This window comes from Spermophilus citellus, assembly GCF_964194105.1.
Source record: "Spermophilus citellus genome assembly, chromosome: 9".
Lineage (NCBI taxonomy): Eukaryota > Metazoa > Chordata > Mammalia > Rodentia > Sciuridae > Spermophilus > Spermophilus citellus.
In genome coordinates, this window is record NC_138191.1 from 6030194 (window position 1) to 6049955 (window position 19762).

Here is a 19762-nt window from a genome sequence, read left to right on the forward strand (position 1 = left end):
TGAATGAGTGAATGAGTGAAGGCAATACCATGCTGTGTTCCCAAGGAGAGGAGAACCAAGCAAAACTACTCCACCGCAGACGGGATCATCAGGTATAGCACTTAGAGTTGGGACCTTGCAATCTGAGTCACCTTTAATTTCCACATCCCACTGACTAAACAGATACTTATTTGTTTAGAGCCCATTGTTTAAGCCTTTAACTATAACAGCTGTGATCAAAGACGGAGGAAAACAGAGAGCCCGGCCAACCCCTCGGGGCTCCTCCCCAGCGCACAGAGCGGGCTGGGAGAGCAGGGAAGGCATGGTGCTGTGGTGCCCCTGCCATGGCTCTTTCAAGGGCTGCTCAGAGTGGCCGCCGGGGTCCCTGGGCAGGAAGAACCAGTGCAGGCAACCCCTCCAGAGGTTGACAGAGGACACCCCAGACCCGGGTCAGGGCCACCGGCCAGATGCACTGTCGTCTCTCCACACAGATGTCACTGACTACCAGGTGGCCACCCTGCATCAGCTGCTTCTTGTCACTTGGGGGCCTGGTGGAAGAGGGGCAAGCTCAGGGAGTGGACTGCTTCATTGAAGAGACCCAGCTGGCCCAGGGCTGTGAGCAGCAGAGCACCCGGTGGACAGAGGACAGGAGGAAGGAAGGTGTCCCTGCCGGGCTGTGGGTGGACCACAGGGGTCAGGAGTGCACATTCTTCCCGGAGGACTCACCTCTCCCTCCAGCTGCCGCCAGCTGCTGACGACGGCGGGGGACAGCCAGGAGATGGAGATCAGGTGGCCAGCGGTGGACGGATGCGTACAGAACCAGGGGTGTGGGGCCAAAGATGGAGGCGGCCACGGGACAGGAAAATGTCAGGCAGGGACACGTTACAGGTCAGGACACGGATGCCCGCTTGGCCTCAGTCGCCTAGCTGTGAGATGCGGATCTAGAACCACGTGCCCTGGACCTCACCCTCCTTCTGCTACCTGTAGATTCCACAGCAAGGAATGTAAAAACCAAACCACGCACCCCACTCCTTAAAACCACTCGGCAGCTCCCCACAGCTCCTGGGACACAGGCGAAGCCCTAAGTGAGATACTGGTCTGAGCCCTGCCCACCTCTCCAGCCCCACAGATCACTCACAACATGGACTCTGGCCAGGGGGAGTGACCAGTCCCAATCCTTCAAAAGCGCACTCTATCTTTTCTGCACTGGGCCTTTGCATGTGCTGGCTAGACCACGCCTAGCCTATCACACTCTCTCGTCTATCACACTCCTAGTCAACTTTTAAGACCCTGCTCCCTCTTAAGACTCCCACTGCCCCACCCTCCCGAAGCTGCCACCCCCACCTGATGCAGTCGCCCAGTGAGGAACAACCTAATGCATTCGGTATCTGCATACCAATCCGGGGGTCTCTGAGCGAGGGAGCCAGGTCTCTGCCATCTTGCTGTGTCTCCCAGCCCCCGGCATCCAGCAGAGTGCCCAACTCCATTAGTGTTTGTGGAATCAATTATCAAATTAAAGAGTGAATGAACCTGGGACACTTTGATAGTGCCCTGTGCCTCGTGACGCTATTTAACTACAGAGGGGACAACCGCGCAGTGTAGTCTGTAACCTCTGATTTCCTTTCTGCTCTCCCTCCGTCCCTCCCTGTGCTGGAGGGTGGTGGGGTCTCTGACCACAGCCGAGGTCGGGTGAGGTGGTAACTTCACCAGGAAAACAGCAACCGCGACCTAGGGGACCCGAGTAGCACCTCCTGCCGATGCTGGACACAGGTCACGGAACCGTGATGGCTCAGTAGCCAGGCTGGTGACTAAGTTCACTTATCCATGAAATGAGCCCACAAACATGTGACCGTGGCCACTGAGTAAACAGCAATTAGCAGCCCTCGGGCAGCAGCCGTGCCCACCCCCCACCCTGCCACCCCATCACTGTTCCGGGGCCCTGGCAGGTGCCCAGAGGAAGACAGTGAGGGGCTCCCACAGCCCAAAGGAGCCGCGAGTCTCCAGGGAACCCTTGAGGGCTCCAAGTGATGTGATTTCACAGGCCTCCCACATTGTTTTCCCTACATGAAAGACGGGTTTGGTGTTCACCCCCTGTGCACCACCAAATGGCAGGGCAGGGAGGTGCCCAGGCAGCAGAACATGGCCAGGCTGGAGCCGGGCTTGCAAAAGAATGGGTCCTGACGCCCAGGGGACCAAGCGCTGGCATGGCACGGAGAATGCTCCACTGGGAAGGTCACAGGGCTCAGACCCCAGCTCAGCTCTTGGTTGGCAAGGCCAAGGACCATCTGTCGCTTGCCCAGGATGGCAGCCCCACCACCCCCAAGAGCACTTCTAGAAGCTCTGGTGGCTGGGGGGAGTGTTTTGAAGGATGGAGCCTGGAGACAAACACAGACGGACAAGGTGCCGAGCCACATACCAGAGCTGCTTCCTCTCTGCCCGGAGCTGGGTGGGGTCACGGGCCGAGGGGCAGGGGCGGGTCCCAGAGCTGGGGGGGGGGGGGTTGCAGGGAATCAGGGATCTCTAAGGCCCTCTAGAGAGCCTGCCCGGGAAGGCCCTGGCAATTGTCCTGACTCCATTTGGTTTGTCTATTTAGCTCTTGCAATTTATCTAGTATTTCCTGAAAGGTCACCGGGTGGTGATTTCAATATGGTAAAATTTGTAGAGATGCTTTAGAAGAAATGTACAAATTTCACAGGTTTATGCTGGCTTAAAGGTGATAGACTTTATGAAAGGCGCCTATTCTGAGGGTGCTTTGGATAGGATTTGGCAAGTGATTGTTTAGTGATCCTAAAGGCCTTGTGCAAAAGGTACAGTCGGTGGAGAGAGGCAACAGTGGTGCCTGAGATCACAAAATGCTTTGTCACCTTCCAGTTCCCTGAAGCAGGGAGCTGGGAGGAAAGACTGATTAAAAGCCCAGGGCTCCCACCTCTCCAATCTCACAGGCCCCTCCTGCTTCCCTGCTCCTCATTAGTGAGACCTAATCTTTGTCATTCAAAGGAAAAGAAGCCCAGAAATCGGAAATTGCCTGAGGGGAAAGCATCCTCACCGTCCTCACCGGGGACCCAACAGCTTCCAGAGCAAACCCCTTTCCCTCAGCCCCAGCCAGGATTCTCCCTCCCTCCCTGCAGCAGGGCCGTTTCCTTCCTGTCAGCCCCAGTGATGCACCACTTCCTGTGGGGACAGCTAGGGAATCGGAGGCCGTCTTCCTTCCCAGCCTCCACTCAGGTCGCAGAGCCTCACCCGGTGCCAAGGGGAAGGAGGGGAGTTTCACAGGAGCCCCCTCTGCCTCTGCCCCCCACAGCCCTCCCCCAGGCTCCCTGTCAGGTCGCCCAGTCCAGACGCACACCAGGGTCCTCCACCTTTGTCCCCCAGACGCCTTCAGGGGACCTCGGGGGAGGCCCGCCAGGTGTTCAGGGCACCTCTCAGCACCCCAGCTTCATCAGAACCCGGGTGCCTAGCTGGAAGACCGAGGGTAGCCCAGAGAACAGGAGGGGATTTTCTGGGTAAAGACCAACCACTCATAGCCACTTGAAGGTCAGCACTCAAGACCAACCCATCATGGCATAAAAATGAACCCCTCCCTCCCCGGCCAGACCCCACCTGCATGGAGCGAGGGGCAGTGAGATGGACGATGACCGTCTGCATACATCAAGCTCTCCCGGGCCCCTGCACCTCTCCCTTCATCCCCAGCAAACCCTGACACTGGCTCCCAAACTTTGCTACACACTAGAATCACCAAGGGGGAGTTTTTCAAAACCTCCCAACATCCAGGCTGCCCCCTGAACTGATGAAATCAGAACCCAGCAGCTGGGAGCCAAGCACAGCCTTTTTTTTTTTTTTTTAAAGATCCCAGGGTGATTCCAAAATGAAGCAAAGCCTGGGGATCCCTGAGCAATGATGCTCATGTCATCTGTCCTCCTAGTGAGGAAATTGGCACGCAGGTTCCGGCACTTGCCTGACGTCCCACAGATGGTCAGCACCGAGCCAGGGGCCTGGTCCCCACCTCTGTGATTCCAGCAAGGAGCCCCTCGCGTCTACCTTTCTGCAGAGTCTTTCAGCTCTGTCTGCTCCGTACTTGTCCCCCCACCCGACCCCAGAGCCAGAGCCCCTCCAGGCACCTTTGATGGTGAGCAGGGCGAGATGTGGAGTCAGGCAGAAGGGTGTGTGCAAGGCTGGGCCTGGGGGCAGGGAGCCCGTGAAGGGCCTCCTAGAAGTTGTGGGATCCGCAGGTTCTGCTCCGTCCTCAACAGACAGTGCCACTGAAGATCTCTCCAGAACAAAGCCCAGGCCTGGCCCAAGAGCATCTCCTTGGGATGGTACAAGGGAACCACACACAAGATGGTAAGATGTAAGACAGATGACCAGAGGGCAAGGAGCCTGGCGCGGGCAGAATCCAGGGATGAGCAAGAACACTCTGAACCGGAAGTGCTGTGGTCCATTTCTTCACTGGCTGTGTGACTTGAGGCAGGTCACTTGCCCACTCTGGGTCTCAGAGTCCTCCTCTATGTGACAGTGGGGTGGGACGACATAATCTAGGAGGGTCCCCCCAGGCCTTTCCTCCGCAGAGCTTATGATGGCCTCACCCCAAACAGAAAGGGTCCACAGCCAGTTCGGGTGCCCACCGTCCCTGGTTCTGGGGGCCATCTGGTCAGACTGGTAGGTCAGCACACCTGCCGGACATACAGCCTAGGGGAGGGCCCTGGGGCCACCCCCTCACCAGCCACCCCCATCGGTCCAGCCTTGGGGCCGTCCTCAGCAGCTCAGAGTGGAAGTCTGTCAGTGCCTCCTTGCGGGTGTCCCCAGGAGCGAGGCAGGGGAGGCTGTGAGCACCTGAAAGCTCCCACTGCCCACCAGCCCCTGACCTGCTGCTCCCAGTCCCCAAGGGCCAGGCACAATCCTGCTCCTGCTCCGGCTGACACAGTGATGCTCCCTGCCGCTGGTTCCCCGTCCCCTCCCCGGCATCTGTCACTCTGCACCACACTCGCCTTCTGCTCACACCCCTGCTACCAGAGGGCCCCTAGGGAATGGCCAGGCCTGACCCCAGAAGTGCCAGGCATCGAAGCCAGGAGATCGGGCTTTGAGAACATCCTAAGAGCCCCGCTTGCCACTTCTTGGCCACATGACCTTGACTTACTGCTCTATGAAACGGATCAATAACAGCAGTGACTTCATGAAGTTCTTATAAACATCAATGACACGACACACGTAGACACCTGGCTCAGCAGTCTGGAGATTCCTCAGGAAATCTGGAACCATTATTTGACCCAGGTATCCCTCTCCTCAGCATATACCCAAAGGACTTAAAATCAGCACACTATAGTGACACTGCAGCATCAATGCTTATAGCAACTCAGTTCACCTAGGGGACCAACCTAGGTGCCCTTCAACACATGAATGCATGAAGAAAATGTGGTACATACACACATGGGATATTACTCAGCCATAAAGAAGAATGAAATTGTGGCATTTGCCATTAAATGGATGGAACTGAAGGGCTGGGGATGTGGCTCAGTGGTAGAGTGTTTGCTTAGCATGCACGAGGCTCTGGGTTCAATCTTCAGCACCACACACACACACACACACAAAAAAAAAAAAAAAAAAGTGAATGGAACTGGAGACTATGATGCTAAGTGAAATAAGCCAATCCCATAAAACCAAAGGTCAGATGTTCTCTCTGATGTGTGGATACTAACACACAATAAGGAGAGGAGAGAAAAGAAGAGAAGTTCGTCCATCAGACAAAGAGGAATGAAGAGAAGGGAGGGAAACGGGGACAGGAAAGACAGGAGAGTGAATCAGACGTAACTTTCCTACGTTCATCTGGGAACACATTACCAGTGTAGCTCCACTTCATGCACAACCCCAAGAAGGGGCAGTCACTCTCTATGTATGTATCATATGTCAAAATATACTCCACTGTCATGTATAACTAAAAAGAACACATTTAAAAATTTAAATATAGGGGCGGGGGATGTGGCTCAAGCGGTAGTGCGCTCGCCTGGCGTGCGTGCGGCCCGGGTTCGATCCTCAGCGCCACATATAGACAAAGATGTTGTGTCCGCCGAGAACTAAAAAATAAATATTAAAAAAAATATTTAAAAAAAAATTAAATATATATATATATATATATTTGGCTTAGCACAGAGCTGAGTACTTACAGTAGGCGCTCAATAAATGAGAGTGCTTTTATGTCTCCCGGGTCCCAGGCCCTTGCATGACCCCCGGGCCGTGACCTTGGTGCTTAACAAGTGTGTTAATTGGGCTGAGCCTGTTTGGGGCCTTGACACTGTGCTCAGCTGCTCCAGGAACTACACCAGGTCCCCACACCTGCCCACTCCTCAGCCAGGGCCGGCCCCTGACATCCCTCCACTGAGCAAAATACAGATTTATCCAGAAAGTAACAGTGATTTTGGGGAAAGCCAGCTGCCTGGCCCCTCCCAGCCTGCGAGACCTCCCCAGCTGGTTGGCTCCCAGCACCCCCAGCCAGAGCCCCCCACATCCTAAGATTTCAGGCAGCGCCCCTGGGCTCAGGTCTCAGGTGCCCTCAGGCCCCACCCCGGCCCTCATCACATCTGAAAGCCCTGAGATGAGCAAGGGCTGCGCAGGCTGGAAGGAAAACGCAGAAGGGGAGGCCTCTTCCAGTCGGAGACTGACCCCTCCAAAGCCAGGGTCAGAAACACCCAGAGAGAATCCAGGCGGCTCCGGTGGGGGGTCCCCTGCTCCAGCCACCTCACTCTCACTTCCCAGAGAGCCCGAGAAAAAGGCACTCGGCCATAGTTACAACTCCAGACGGCACTTCACAAAGTCCAACGCTTCAGCAAGACAGACACGGAGAAATAACAACCCAGGGGACTTCTCGGGAAAGCTGTCTGCGCCGAGGGGCGGCTGGGAGATTTAATGAAGGCAGCTCCTCAGAAAACCAGGGCCTGCCTGGGTGACTGGCAGCAGGAGGGGTGGCCATGGAGGGACAGAGGACAGGCCTGGTGGGGAGAGGCTCAGCCAGCAGGGAGGTGGGGAGCAAGCGCCACCCCAGGGGTGGTGGGGCTCCCCAGTAGACCCAGATCTGGGCGGGAGCCCCACCCCCACTCCTCTCCCCTCCCACCCCTCCTCCAGCCCCTCCATTATGCAAATCAAGTGACTACACACAGATTTGCATAATTCATGCATTATTAGTACGTGCTCCTGTCAAGCTTTTAGACTTTATAAAGCAATTTTGCTACCTTTAATGGAGAGCCCGACCCAAGGTTCTAGAGGGAGAGATTCCTGTCCTTTCTTCGTTAAACACAGTCCTTCAATCTGAAGTTGGGGAGAGAGTCCATGTCAGAAACGTGACCAAACACTTAGTGGACACTTTAGCCAAGAGTCTATCAAGCGCCCGGGTCACAGGTCACGGCAGTCGAGTGCCTGGCATGCTCAGACCACGCAGTGTCCCCGGGGAGGAAGAGGAAGGAGAGACGTAGATGTCATATGGTGAAGTCTCTTTGGGTTCCTTGGCAACTCAATCACATCCAACCCCCACTTTGCATTGTCTTCAGTTTTAATGTTTTACAAAGTGCTTCCGACTGCTCTCATACCCAGTGCCCACAGTGACCCTCTCAGGTTGGAAAGGCAACATTGTTACCTGCATCTAAGGGAGGAGGAAATGTGGCGCAAAGAAGTCAGAATCATTCCCTTTCAATTGAACCCTGTCCCTCCACGTTCCTCCCATTGCCCCAGGGACAGCCAGGGCCTCGCCTCCTTCCCAGTCAGTCTTCCCGCACTCTTCCCACCCAGCAGCTCAGATAGCACCTCACCACCCTTCTCCTCACAGCCCTCCTGGCAACTGGACGGGAACCAATTGTTCCGAGTTGACACCCAGATAAAACCTGTTTGCCATTCCTGCATTCTATCCTGCCAACTCCCCAGCACCCAGCCAACATGGTGACAGAGCCACAAGTTTCTGGGAAGTGCCTGTGGGCGGGGCTCAGCCTGGCTGCTCAGCCTCAGGAACCCCAGACAGCCACCTCCTTCCAAGAAGGCCTCAACTGGAACCAGGGGCACCCACCTCTGGGAGCAGATCCAGAAGACGGACTCCCGTGCCCCAGAACCCGAGAGGTCTCTGCTTTTCTCCCTGCGGGGCCTACCACACTGGCCACGGGAAGATGCAACAGGGCCAAGGTGGACCCCAGCCTCGCTGCACTGCCCCCCCCCCAAGGGCCTCAGCCAGAAAAGGAGCCAAACACCTCCTTCTGGTCCACGCTGCAGAGATGGAATACCCTCTCTTCTCCCACATCCAGTGACCTAGACGTCCCTCTCAGCCAGCCCACAGCCGCCACCTCCACTCTGCCCGTCCTCACCTGCTCCTCTTCACAGTGAGGCCCTGCCCTCTCCCTGGTCCCCGGCCCCAGATGGGAGCTGCTGTACCAATCATGAATGGGCTCTTTCTCCACATCATCTGGGCCTGCTCCACGGGGGCCAGACCAGTCGTTTCCTTGCTGATATTTACCGCCACCCCGGCTCTTTTCAGGAGGATCATTAAGCAGCCGCCTTCCCAGGTGGAGCGGGGAGCATCTGTCCCCAGAGGACAGTGTTTTATCACCCATCTTGTTCAGAAGTGGCGCTACATGATGATAATGAAGAACAGACCGAGTTCCCGTCGGTTTTATTTTATTTTTTACATGCTCCACAGACAACGCGCCCCCTCCTTGTCTGTACCTCGAGCACACAGTCCTCCCTCCCCTGCCCCTTGGTACCCCACTGTCCTTAGGTGGCTGCAGCCAGCTGGGTCACATTCAGGAAATGAAAGAGCACAGGAATATGGAAGAGGAGCTGCTCGGCTGAGCCCCAGGAAGCCGGGCCTTGAGAAGCTCCTTGAGAAGCACAGTTGGGGGTAATCAAGGCGTTGGGGGACTGCCCTTTGGGACTCGCTGTGCTTACTGAAGGAGGAATTGATGATTCAAGTACTCTGTATGCTGCTGGTGCTGGTGCTCCAACCAGACGCATCGCTGTTCTGTAACGTAGGCCTTAGAGCGCCCCCCCCCAAGCCCAGCCTTCCATCACCACCACCCCCCAGGCACATACGGGCAAGCAACAGACTTCATACAGCCCCCCTGTTAGTAGTGACGGAACCGAGTCACGCCCGCCAAGCCCCACACCACACATCCCCGGGCCCTGGGCCTCCTCTCGGGTCCCTCACACCCACCCACCCTGCTACCCCTCCTGCCAGGCCTGCCCTCATTCATTTACTGAACAGTCACAGGGGTCCCTGTGTGCCAAGCACTGTTGGCACCAACATGTCCCTTATCTTCTGGAATCCCGGCAACCCCAGAGCACCACCATCCCCACTCCAAGTAAGAGGATACTGCCCCTCAGAGAGCCCACACATCTGTCCGGGTCACTCTGAGGGAGAAGGAACAGAGCCAGGGTGAATATCAGGTCACTGGTGCCAAATCCAGAGGCCTCCTCTCTGGAGCCGGAGCTGGGCCAGGACTCAGATGGAGCCCCGGGCAGAGGTCCAACCAGAGTCTGGGAAATGCCATGGCAGAGGGAGGCACTGAGGACCCAGGGGACGTGCCAACACTGCAAGCAAGGCCAGCGGCTGGGGTGGCCATGCTGACCCTGCTGACCTACTCTCCAACCGCGCTACCTGAGCGGCCTGCAGGGACACTGTTGTTTTGAAAAGTTGACTTGAGGTAGACCCAGGATTCTGCTGGATGTCTTCCTGGGATTGCTCCCAGCCCTTCAAAGCCAACCCATCCAAGATGGATCCCTCCATCAAACTGCTCCCAGGGAGATGAACTCTCTCATCTTGCCCAGTTCACCACTATTCCTTATCAATTAAAAACAGTAGCCACTACTGAGTCCAGAACTATGAGCCTGTGTTCTCACCGAATCCACGGTCCACTCTCACACCCCCCCCCCCGTGGGCTAAGCATCCCCCGGCCCTTCCCACAGGCAGAACCGAGGATCACGGAGCCCAGCCAGCTTTTCCATCCACACACAGACGCTGCCCAAGCTGCGGCCGAGCCGATCGGCTCCAACGTGCCGTTGCTATTGCGCCCGTATCTACTCCTCCCCTGTCTTTGAAAACAGGCAGGAAGAGGGTGTTCACCATCTCCCTCGGTCCTGGCCGGGAGCCAGCACTGATGGGTTCCAGAAGGAGAACCCCCCAGCCAGGGCGCGAGTGCCGGCTGGTGCCTGCTGGCGTGGGCACCATGCCACCCCACTCTCTGGGACCAGCAGGCTGCCTGACGGCTCGCTGCTTCCCACCCTCCAAGAAAGGGCTAGATGTTGAGCAGAGCCGTGAGCGATCAAGCCACAGCACTCATGTCGACGCTCTTAGCCAACCCAGTTAGTTACCCAGGGGAGGGAAGAGTGCCCCCCTTTTCCCAGGTGACCTTTTCCCATTGTCCCCGTTGGGTCCATGCCTTCATTTCTCCTCTAGATCAAGGCAGCGACACACGTCCAGTCTCCTCCTTCGGTGCTCCATCCCCGGGTCCTGGCTTGATCTCGCCACTTGGCCCTGCTGAAATACCTTCCCTCGATCCTGTGCCTTTTGACAGAAGTGCAGCTCCTCAGCCTGGTGTGCAAAACCTCCATGAATGGGGGCTCCTGTCCCCTTCCAGCCTGTCTTCCCAGCACTTCTAGGAAGACCTGCCAGCTTTGTCCCTCCCTGAGAGCACCAGGCGCTTTTCAACCCTGGGCCTCTGCCTCTACTGTCCCTTCAGCTCCGAACACTCATGAGGCCTCACACACCCAGTCCCTCCTCCTCGGAGAAGAATCCCGACACTAACATTCACAGGCATACTCTTAACACGACATTGTTCCTCTGTAGCTCACGTGTCTCGGTTATGGCAGCCTGCACACCCCTCAACTATATCCTGCCTGTTGGTGTCCCCAACGTCTCCAGGGTCAGCACCTGGCACAGAATGGGCATCCGTGAAAATGTGCCCGGGACAATATCTTAAAATCTTCAATGCATGGCTACAGACCTTTCCCCAACAGCAACTGTCTTCTCCTGGGGGCTGGTTGTCAGCTCAGCATGGGGACTTGCTTCTCCAGGTGACCACTGGGGAATCCTGGCCCACTCACCTCAAAAGGATCTGAGCCACACCTGAGCTGGCACACTCAGCTGCTTCTCCCCCCACCGAGAAATCTGCCACTCACCCAGTTCTGTCTCCCACTCACACGCACAGAAATAATAGCCCTGAATTTTCCTGCAAATTCCATCTTCCCCAAATGGAGACTTCAGCTCCACCTGTTCCAGGAAACACAAAACAAGAAGCAAGATGGAGCAGGCCCAGGAGAAGAGCCTCGTGGCCTCACGGGGGCACAGTGGGATTTCAGGACTGTCCCCTTCCTAAAGTTCTCGTTCAGCCCTGGGCTCGAAAGTTCATCACCTCAACGCCCCCCATTGGCTGTCACATCAGGTATTTTCCCCTGTCCAGGCTCCTCTGTGGCCCATACCTCAGCCCCATTGAGTCCTACCAGGACAAAAGACATGGTGGCCGGGCACAATGGTACACACTTGTAATCCCAGCGACTTGGGAGGCTGAGGCAGGGGGATTGCAAGTTTGAGGTAGACTGGAACAACTCAGCAAGACCCTGTCTCAAAAGCAAAAAAATAAAAATAAAAATAAAAGGGGCTGAGGATATGGCTCAGTGGTAAAGCACCCCCGGCTTGCCTTCCCAGTACCGGGAAAAATAAGACACGGAGACTAATAACCAGGAAAGAATTCCATCAAGGCACGAGGCGCCAGACTGGGATCTTCTGACTCCTGATCCAGAGTTCCCAACCACACAGAGCTGTCCCTTGGGAAAGGGGACAGAAGGAGAAGAACCGAATGGCAAGTCACAGTTAATAAAGCAACCTCGCTCATCTTCTCTTTTGTCTTCAGAGCAAGCCCGTGAGAATGAGTCACCTAGGGCAGGCTTTCTCAATGTCACAGCATTGACATGGGGTTATTCTTTGTTTCAATGGACTCTACCCACTAGATGCCTGCAACCTCTCTCCCCTAATTGTGACAACCGTAAATGTTTCCAGACTTGGCTCCATGTCTCCCTGGAGAGTAAAAGTGTCCCAGTTAAGGAAAGGCCAGATAGATCCCAGGTCTCGACCTCCCCCTGACCTCGCTTCTCTCCTGTGCCTGCTCCTTCTCAGCCTCTCCAGCCCCCGGCCGGCCCAGGTGTCCCCTTGGCACCCCTCCCTCCACTCCAGCGGTGGGGCACGGGCATTTCTTAGGCTTCTTGTGCAAGCAGGAAAGGAAATCAGCTTTAACAAAGTGTCAAGTCACTGGATTCAGGTCATTCACATCACAAAACTCCTACAAGGCAGGGCCCTCAGCCCCAGGCAACAGACAACTGGACGCAAAGATGAATCATTAAAGTCATGCGGCCAATAAGGGCCAGGGATCAGCTCTGAACCCAGGTCAGAAGGCCCATGCCCAGCAGGCCTGGGCTGCCCAGGTCAGAAGGCCCATGCCCAGCAGGCCTGGGCTGCCCACGTGGGGTGGCCCAGGTCCCAGCATCAGATATCGGGAGGGTTGAGGGAGGACCTTAAGGGCCATTCCTGCTCCCTTCCCACACTTCCCCAGATATGGTGGCCTCCCTGACCAGTGTCTGAAAGCCCTGCGAGCTCTGAGGACTTTTGGATACTAGGCCAGTTGGTTGGCCTTGAGGCTGGTGATGCCCAACATTGACGCCTCCCCTCCCACCAGCTGTGAGTCCTTGGGGAGGTCATTCCACCCCTCCAGGACCATTCACCCCCCACACACACACACATACACACACACACACACACACACACACACACACACACACACACGCTGCCCTGGGAGTTGAAGGTGCTGAACATTTGAATTATTTCAGTGACTTTCCATAATATCAGGATTTCCAGCCATGCTGGGGGGAAGAGGGGGGTTCTGATCATCTGATCATCTATATTCATCAAACTGCTCTGGGGTCATCAGGGAAAGAGGGAGATTTGACCCTGAAATATGGACCCACCCAGTAATTTCCAGTGACCTCCACGGAATGAACACCACATGTGCACAGATAATTTATTGGAAATGTTTGAAAAGTTGCTCCGAACCTTCCTCTGGAAGGCAGAGGCCCATGGCAGAAGCCTTCCGTGGCCCCAAGTGCCTGCCCTGTCAACTCTCACGACTTCTAAGGCACAGTCCACGACGTTGAAATGGACACACCTGAAATCTGACAGGTCCAACGGCAAATGCCCTCTTCCCCCAAAACGGCTTCTCCCATAGTCTCCTCCGTTCCTTCCTTTCAGTTGCTTGAGCCAGAAGCCTTGGCCTCACCCTCATCTGCCCTCCCCCTCCCCCCTCCCCCTCCCCAATGCATCCAGTTCACCAGAAAACTCGTCTTTCCGAATATTCAGAAGACCCAAGCATCTTACCACCTCACTTCCACCACCACATCCCAGGCACCACCACCACCCTCCACGGGACCGTCACCACAACTTCTCGCAGGGTCCCCTGACCTTGCCTCCCTGTGGGTTCCTCACCTCTCTACTCACAACCCTCCACCTGCTCCCATCCGACCGAGAGGAGAGCGGAATTCGTCGTAATGTCCACAGAGCCCTGCAGAGTCTGCGGCTTCCTCTCCTGTCATCACCCGTCACTCACCAAGTCAGCCCCACGGGCCACCCTGCTGCCTGAGAACTGTCTGGTACACAGACTCGGCCACATGGTCCACCGAGCCGTGCAATGTGGCCATGCAACCGGGTTTTACATGCATCTTTTTTTTCTTTCTTTCTTTTTTGAGGGGGGATACCGGGGATTGAACCCAGGGGCGCTTGACCACTGAGCCACATCCCCGGCCCTTTTTCATATTTTATTTAGAGATGAGGTCTCGCTGAGTTGCTTAGGGCCTCACTAAGTTGCTGAGGCTGGCTTTGAACTCGAGATCCTCCTGCCTCAGCCTCCTGAGCCACTGGGAATTCAGGCATGGGCCACTGCACCTGGCCTTTCATGCATTTCTTTTTTTTTTTTTTTGGTAAGAGAGAGTGAGAGAGGAGAGAGAGAGAGAGAAAGAGAATTGAGTGAGAGAGGAGAGAGAGAGAGAGAGAGAGAATTTTTAATATTTTTATTTTTTAGTTCTCGGCGGACACAACATCTTTGTTGGTATGTGGTGCCGAGGATCGAACCCGGGCCGCACGCATGCCTGGCCAGCACGCTACCGCTTGAGCCACATCCCCAGCCCCTTTCATGCATTTCGTTGTCAAATTTTAATTAAAAAACAAATGCAACATTCATTTACTGGAAAACTCTTGAGTATGTTTTTGACAACTTGGGTGTTTATTTCACTATAACTTAATGAATTCTAAATACAAATTAGGTATTTCCAATGAACGTTTAGTGTCTGATTGATTGACACAGGCTGCAAACATGATACCCACCCAACCTCAAAGACTTAGTATAAAAAATAAAGTGTAAAATATTTCATTAATAATATTTTACATTAATTACACACTGAAATTATAATATTTTGGTTATATCAGGTTAAATGAAATATATTAACATTAATTTCTCATTTCTCTTCTTAAAATATGGCTACTAGGAAACCTAAATGACAGATGCAGTTCGCGTTCTGTTTCTTTTGGACAGGGCTGTCCTGACCACAGCTGACCCAGGACCTTCCTGTTCCTATTTCCTTGTTCCTCAAAGAGGAAATCACCCTTAGATCTTTCACCAACGTCACATTCTCAGTAAGGCCTTCGCTGAGCATTCTCAGTGCACTATGGCACATGCCTATAATCCTGATGACTCGGGAGGCTGAGGCAGGAAGATCACAAGTTCAACGCCAGCCTCAGCTATTTACAAGTACCTGTCTCAAAATAAAAAATATAAAGGACTCAGGCTGGGCTTGTGGCTCAGTCGTAGAGCACTTGCCTGGCATGTGTAAGGCACCGGGTTCAATTCTCAGCACCACATGTAAAATAAAGTCCATCAACAACTAAAAAATTAGATAGATAGATATAGATAGATAGATAGGACTGGGGATGTAGCTCAGTTATAGGCACAATCCCCAATGCTACAAAACAAAATAATAATCATCAAATAAAATAACCAGGTCAGGCGTGGTGGCACACACCTGTAACCCCAGCAGCTCAGGAGGCTGAGCTGAGGCAGAAGGATTTCAAGTTCAAAGCCAGCCTCAGCAACTTATCGAGGCCCTAAGCAACTCAGCAAGACCCTGTCTCAAAATAAAATATTAAAAGGGCTGGGGATGTGGCTCAGTGGTTAAGCACCCCTAGGTTCAATCCCTGGTACCAAAAATAAATAAATAAATAAAACGCCCACTCTCCCCTCAAAAACAATTTTTTAATATTTATTTTTCAGTTTTCGGTGAACACCTTTATTTTATTTTATGTGGTGCTGAGGATCGAACCCAGCGCCCCGTGCATGCCAGGCGAGCACTTTACCCTTGAGCCACACCCTCAGCCCTCCCCTCAAAACCTACTGCCTCTCATTGCTGCTTTATTTTCCATATAGCACTTCTAACACAACATAACACCATATGTCATTAACTGATGTCATTTCCTGTAGTAGGTTCCCTGAGGGCAAGGAGTTTTGCCTGGTGTGCTTTTTTCCCTAGTATCCACAGCACCTAGAATAAAATGCCCGCACACAATAAGTGCTCAATAGCTATTTGTTGCATGGATAAAATTATCTGTTTTTATGCCTGGACTTGCTATTCAGCTGAAAGTTTTTCAAGGGCAGTGCCTAGCGCATAGTAGGTGGTCAACATGTGGCGACTGATCTGTCGGCCGGGGTCGTTGGGGAAACAGAGGCAGCCTCGCCAAGCCATCCGGGGAAGGCCCGTGGAGGTGCCCAGCGTCTCTGGTTGAACACTGTGTCCCCTGCTGCCCTGCTCCTCTCAGCCCACCCCAGAAAAGTCCCAGAAAAGTCAGGGGAAGGCACATTTCCGTTCCTTTCCATCGATTTTTATTCTCCCAGTGAGAAGACAAATCTGCTTCCCCTCTGCCAGAAGGCCCCGAGCCGCGGCTCCTTACATTATAGTAATTAAATCCCTGCTGCGAGGAGGGTTCAGGAGACCAGCGGGCCTCGTGCCAAGGGCTGGCCCGCGGGCAGGAGGCGTCAGGGAGGGCGGCTGGCCAGAAGGCCTGTCTCTCAGCTGTCTCCTGAGAGCGGGGAAATCCACTTACCACAATGCCTTCACAGGTTTTCACCTGGGGACGGAAGACAAACCTCCCAGCCCACCATCCAACAGACCCCGCAGCCAGGAACGCCGCAGCTGCCAATTCCGGGGACCCCCACTGCCCTTCCAAAGACAGCCAGCGGAAGCTCCTGCTCCTCCCGCCCATCGCTCCCATTCTCCAGATGACAAAACAGAGGCCAGGGACCAGTGTGCTGGGCCGTGCCTGGCGGTTCTCTCCACCCACAAGCTCCGCTGACCTTTGCTGACCTTTGCTGACCTCATACCCACATCACAGGTGCTCGGACAGCAGCATGTCACTGACTCCTCGCTGCAGCCCCAGCACCCAGGTTACAATGACAACCCCCTGCAACCTCCACAAGGACACTGAGAATCAGAGTATTGAAGCACTTCCCGCAGGCCCACAGTCAGGAAGTGACAGAGCCAGGACGGAGACTCAGATCCATCCAGGTCAAAGCTGGTCAAAGCGCCCGCCTGTGATTCAACAACACGGAAGGCTGAGGCAGGAGGATAGCAAGTTTAAGGCCAGCCTGGGCAACTTCATAAGACACTTCTCAAAATAAAAAATAAGAAGGGCGGGGCTGTAGCACAGCGGTAGAGCACCCCCGGGCTCAACCCTAGACCTGGGGGAGAGAGGAATAGAGCTCACTCACACCTGCCATTCCTTGGTCAAGGGCTGCCTCCCCCACCAGACGGTGAGCCCCGGGGTCTGCTCAGTGCTGAAGCTCAGAGCTGATCCGAGCAGCTGGCACAGAGCAGGTCCTCACCAACACTTACCAACTCAAGACCCAAGCAGAGGGGATGGGGACAGAGGGGTGGGGGATCTGGTGAGGGGCTCATGGACAGCGGGGACAGAAGGCCTGAGCATCTCTATGAAATTGGGGTGGGGAGCCAGGGGTCCAGAGCATGAGGGCCAGATGATCCTGCTGGAGGAGGCAGGGCCAGGAGCGGGTCTCACTCTAGTCCTCCAGGTTTGGGGAAAGAAGTCTGCATTTGGGGTTTTCCGAGTTACACGATGAGAAACTAACAGTCCCAACAGCCAAGCCCTGACCAAGTGTCCTCCCTGCATCTTGTCTCTGTCACTCTTCAGGACACACGATCTCTAGAGAGAGAAAACATCCTCGTCCCCGTTTCGTCAGCCAGACCTGGAGACAGAGCCGAAGGTCAGCGTCCTCCACAAGGCTGCGCAGCCAGAAACCAGAGCTGGGACGAGAACCCAAAATGCCTGCTTTTGATGGCTCAGCTGACCCCTTCCACCCATGGAGACTTCCTGGGCCCCCGCCCGGCCTGCCCTGTCACTGGCTCCTGGAGACTCAACACACCTCTGCATTAAATCCACAGTACCCCTCCACCTCCCCGCACCCTTCCGTGAGCCCAAATCGTCCACCAAAGCTCTGGTGGGAGCTGAAAGGGCAGGGGACAGGGGTTGAGAACTCTGAGGACAAAAGAGCCCAGTCCAGGAGATGCTGTGCACAAGCCCATCTGCGGCTGGAGCCAGCAGGGACCCGGCCCTGGGTTTGAATCCCAACGCCTCTGCTTCCCAGCTAAGAGGAAGCCACTGGGCAAGTCACCTAACCTCTCCCAACCTCAAGCCTGTCCTCGGCCAAATGGGGGTGGGTATATTCACCTCACAGTGTTGTCAGGAGGATTTAATGAGATGAGCTGAATAAAAGCATATAATAAATACTTGCTCTGGGGGCTGGGGCTGGGGCTCAGTGGTAGAGCACTTGCCGGGCACGCGTGAGGCACTGCGTTCGATCCTCGGCACCACATAAACAATAAATGAATAAAGGCATTGTGTCTCAACAACTAAAAGATATATTAAATAAATAAATAAATATGTGTTTCCTTTTCCTCCCCATCTCTTCTCTTTTTCGGTCCTTAATAAGATTCCAGGTCACCAGGCCTGGTGGCCCACACCTGTAATCCCAGCGGCTCAGGAAGCTGAGGCAGGGGGATTCCAAGTTCAAAGCCAGCCTCAGTAACTTAGCAAGACCCTTTCTTAAAATAGAATATAAAGGCCAAATGTTCTCTCGGATATGTAGATGCTAACCCGTAACAAGGGAGGGTGAGGGGCGGGGAGGAAGGGAGGGGGATGGGAAGAGGAGAGACAGCAGGAAGAATCAGCAGAACTCTCCTGTGCTCATACATGAATACACAGCCCATGGAACCCCACACCACATCCAGCCACAAGAATGGAATTAAACTTGTATTGGTTGCACCCCACGTATGTATAATATGTCAAAATACACCCTACTGCCATGTACGTCTAAACACAACCCCCCCAAAAAAAAAATATATATATATATATGGCGGCTAGGGATATGGCTCAGTGGTTAAACATTAAACATTCCTGGGTTCAACAACAACAACAAAAAGACCCCATGTCACTCTGGAGGACATTTTCCATTTTATGAGCGTGCAGTGTTCTCCCTAGCTCCGGGGACAGGAGCATTATATACGATCCCATCTGCTTCGAGGAAACCCCTTATGACTCAACCTCCATCAGAGACTCGCTCTCAGCTTGCATCAATTTCATTTCACTCCTGAGGGATCTCAGGATCCCTGGCAGACAGCATGGACCCAGCCTGGCGCCTTGTGCCAAAATGCCCTCCCACCCGGCCCGGCCCCATTACTTCCCTGGGAGCAGAACCACATGCCAGGTCCAGCCTGGAACCACGGGCTGTGAAGGACCTCAAATGATCCCCAAGGCCACGGAGCTCTGCAAGAGACAGTCAAGGCAAGGGCCATCGTTAACCAGAAGGGACGAGAGGAAATTTGTTTCTGTTTTTGTTTTCCCCGGTCCTGGGGATGAAAGCCCAGGGCCCTGAGCATGCGAGGCAAGCACCCTACACTGAGCCACCCTCCAGTTCCACCCTTAATAGGAGGAAATAGAGCCCACTTTCCAGACACAGAAGCCACCCAACTCTCCACAGCTAAATTGCCAGGCCTGCCTCGGGCTGTGCTGAAGCTCGAGTTCTACAGGAACACAGAGCAGCCCGTTTGGTGGAGGAGAGATCCCTAGAGCTGACTCAGTACTTGGTCCACAGACCTTGTGCACTCCTGGAACCAAGGATGCTTAGGAGACGGGGTTGGAAGAAAGAAAACAAGGACTAAAACACAGAATCCTTGGGTTCCTGCTCTACCTTTGCTGCTTGCAATGCTGAGTGGCCTTGGACAAATCACAGAGCTTCTCTGGGCCTCAGAGCCCTGTAAGCACAGTCTGAGCCCCACCTTACCCACAGGGGCCTTGCCTACCCAGCCAAACTCAGCGAGGCCGTTCAGGGAAGGCATGACCCACACCAAGCAGATATGCTCCCAGAGTCATGCCACCCGGGTCATGCCACCGTATGCCATATGGCTCCACACCCCTCCAAATACAATGGTCCCACCCAGAGGGAGCAACAGGGCTACCCTGAGCCTCCCCTCAGGAGAGAGGGCCACCACCCGGTCTCACGTGCAGGAGCTATTTAGAGAGCCAACATCTCCCCCACTGGAATTCAGAAAAGAAAGAAAATGGCCAAGCCCCAATTTGTTAAAATCAAGAATCTCCGAAAGGAGAAGAGGCCGGGCAGAAATTCCTGCTGGTGGAACCTGAGCTTGCAGGCAG

At 54.5% G+C, this 19762-nt stretch overlaps 1 protein-coding gene across 3 annotated transcripts in view; it reads right to left on the bottom strand.

The window, feature by feature from the left end:
• Nucleotides 1–19762, bottom strand: part of KCNN3 (potassium calcium-activated channel subfamily N member 3) — a 153639-nt gene that overhangs the window by 123803 nt on the left and 10074 nt on the right. The window lies entirely within an intron of this gene.